A 3,284-nucleotide genomic window follows, 5' to 3' on the forward strand; every position below is an offset into this window, starting at 1 on the left:
AATTAATTTTAAATTATATTCTGTTTATGACATTGTGCTGCAACCTGAGACTTGAACAATGTTTTTATATTTCATCTTAGCTGCTGCCAAGTTCTCTTCTCCCCCACCAGACTGCACCTAAATGAAATAAATTCATTGGCTACCATTCAGTTTTCCTGTAATATTATTGTGATTGCAAAGGACGACATTTAAACTTACGCATTGACCTGAGCAGTAATGTTCTCCATGACGTATCCCTCTGTTTTGCAGCTGCAGCGGTGTTGCACTTCTTTTTAAATACGCGTTCAAACTTGCCATATGAGCGCATTAAGATTTCCAATTGTAGTGGGTGAAAAACGCAGCCCTCTGCTTTCTCGTTACCATGGTGACTCGTCAACTCGGGGCTCCATTGATGGTGGCTTTTTATAGTTGTGGTGCACGCGCTTAACTCCAGGTGAATCTACTCTAAGTTGATTAAAGTAACTCAAATCCACTGTTCTGGAACCAGAGACTCAGAGTTTCCTATTTCAGAGTCGAGCAACTCAAAGTTCAGGATTAGACTTAGAGTTTGTTGAACCTGCTTCGTGAAACGGACCCCTGCTCATAGCTTCTCCACATGCATGTTAGGAATGGAGACATCCTTTTCAGATAGCATTGTGAGATTGATTTTCAGGTCACAAGTAGGAGGAGAAGGAGTCTCAAAATAGAGAAACAAGATGAGCCTGGTGTATCCATGTCCACACCAGATGATATCTGGAGACTACCTGCAGTATTAATATGTGAAGTAATGCTTGGGTAAATATTTAATTTGAAATGGGTTTGCCAGGAAAGCTGCAGTCACCTGCAGATGATACTGCAACAGGTACTTGCAATACATTACTTATTATGTATCATACCAACCAAAGCACTCCCAGCTGCAATGCTTTTTCACCTGGCAAAAATTGCTTGGGCAGACAAAGCCGAAAACTGCTCTTTCCACCAACAAATTTTTCCCTTTTGCTAAACCTTCTGGGTCATGTGACTCACAATAAAAACTGTTCAGAAGCAGAAAAAACATCATCCATATAACAAGAGCAACATATTAGGTTTAACAAATTACTCAAATACTTTAAGCTCAGTGTATTATAACTGTCAAAAGATGAAAAACACAGTCAAGAACCTTTTAATTTAGAGGACCTTGATAAGTAAGTGTCTCGAATAAAGTGCTCAGTGAATTTCCTGTTTAAAGGTCCCATTTTGTAAACATACATTTTTACTGTGTTTTGAGGTGTAAAGTATAAGGTATTAAGACATGAAGACATTTTGCTCCACAAAATCTAAACCCAACCACATATAATAGGAGGTTATCAACTTTTTTTTTTAACATTCACCACATTACACACAAAACTGACCAGTCATTTGCAGCCTATTTCAGTCCATCCATCCATCCATTATCGATACACATCTTAATCCTCATTAGGGTCGCGGGGGGGGGGGGCTGGAGTCTATCCCAGCCAACTTGGGGCAAAGCCAGGGGACACCCTGGACAGGTCGCCAGTCTATCACAGGGCTACACTTAGAGACAGACAACCAAGCACACTCACATTCACGCCTACAGACAATTTAGAATCACCAAATAACCTCAACATGTGGGAGGAAGCCGGAGAACCCGGAGAGAACGCAGCACGGGGAGAACATGCAAACTCCACGCAGAAAGATCCCGGTCCCACTGGGACTCGAACCGGCGACCTTCTAGCTGGGCAACAGTGCTACCAACTGTGCCACCTTGCAGCTATTTCAGTCCAGCGAAACATATATTTGTTTAACTGATCAATGCAGACGGTATAATGTAACAGCTCTGAAACTTACAACTACATACATTCAAACATAATGAGAAGTGCACTTGGGTCTGACACATATTGAAGGTCATCACTGCAGTATTTGACCATATCAAAATAAAATGAATGTTATTGACTGAATATTTCTGTGATAACAGTCTAATCCATTTCCTATTTTGTGTTCCATTAGCTGCAGTACCAGCAGTGTAAAACTGNGGACGTAGTGATATTGCAGGTTTTTGACACTTCCGGGTTGGCTTCATTTTTCAGGGCCGGTTGCTACGTCCATCTTTTATACAGTCTATGGTTCATTTAGTGCAGAAGAAGAGTCACGTGAAGCGCCCCTTTTTATGTGAAAGCGCACAGAGTCTGAAGCAAAAAGCCTGAGTTGAAAAAGTTGATAACCACCTTTGTGATACCCATAATCTCTGGCTGGGGCTTTTGGTTTTGTCGATTCGGCTTACACGAAGAAGCCTGGCTATGTCAAACTTGCTTCGTAGTATACCCCTCTGGGGTCCGTTTCACGAAGCAGGTTTAGTGAAAACTCTGAGTCTGTTAACCCTGAAATGAGGGAAACTCTGAGTTTTCCATTTCACAAAGGGAGGTATCTCAAACCAGAAGAAGAGGGGTAACTCTAGTCTGTTTCACAGAGAGAGGTAACTTAAGACCTCGGTCAGTTACCGTAGTAACAGACTCTATGAACCTAACCTGGTCGGGACAGGTTTTTCTCAATAAACCTCGAGTTTCTCTCTGTCTCCGCCCTCTTTCATCCACACACACTATGTGATTTCCTCATTCATTCATTCAGTCAGCAGGCGAGTTTTGGCGTAGCCTAGTTCTGCCTTCTGTCAAAAATTTGTACTATAACGTATTTATTTTTTCATTTAGACTCACCATTTTGATGGTTTTTTAAATTAAAAAATCGCTGAATTTTTGCAGTTTCCCATTCAAATGCTTGGAAGAGAAGCCGGTGAGGCAGAAGTGGCTGAGCCTCATCTGGGATTGCGCAATCCCTCGGTACCTGTGCTGGCTGCCATGCAGTGACAACGTGCTGCTGTCTGGATGTTGTCAGTAAAATGGTTCCAACACATTTAATATATGAACTGATTTTCCATAGTTCAGATGATGTATATAATAATTTACAGTGTTTTTTTGCTACCAACTGTATGTGTGTAATGTGTTTCTTGTGCTGAGCGATCATAAAGCAGCTGAGAAGCGGTTCCAGGTGAGGCAGGCAGTTCTCCGGCCTCATGGCAGCGGGCGCCCTGATCCCAGGCATTCTTCTTGTGACTCGGCGGCTGCTGAGTGAGTGACAACAACTTAGCAGCTTACAAAAAAGTAATACATATTTTTGTCCAGAAGCTGTGCATGGACTTCATTTATAGGTAAAGGTGAGACTGCAATAATGAATGAATGAAATGAAATTAATGAAAAATACTTTATTTATCCCAGAAGGGAAATTCAATAAATTTATAATAATAATAATAA

Source organism: Stegastes partitus, unplaced genomic scaffold (genome assembly GCF_000690725.1).
Source record: "Stegastes partitus isolate 25-593 unplaced genomic scaffold, Stegastes_partitus-1.0.2 Scaffold86, whole genome shotgun sequence".
NCBI classification, from domain to species: domain Eukaryota; kingdom Metazoa; phylum Chordata; class Actinopteri; family Pomacentridae; genus Stegastes; species Stegastes partitus.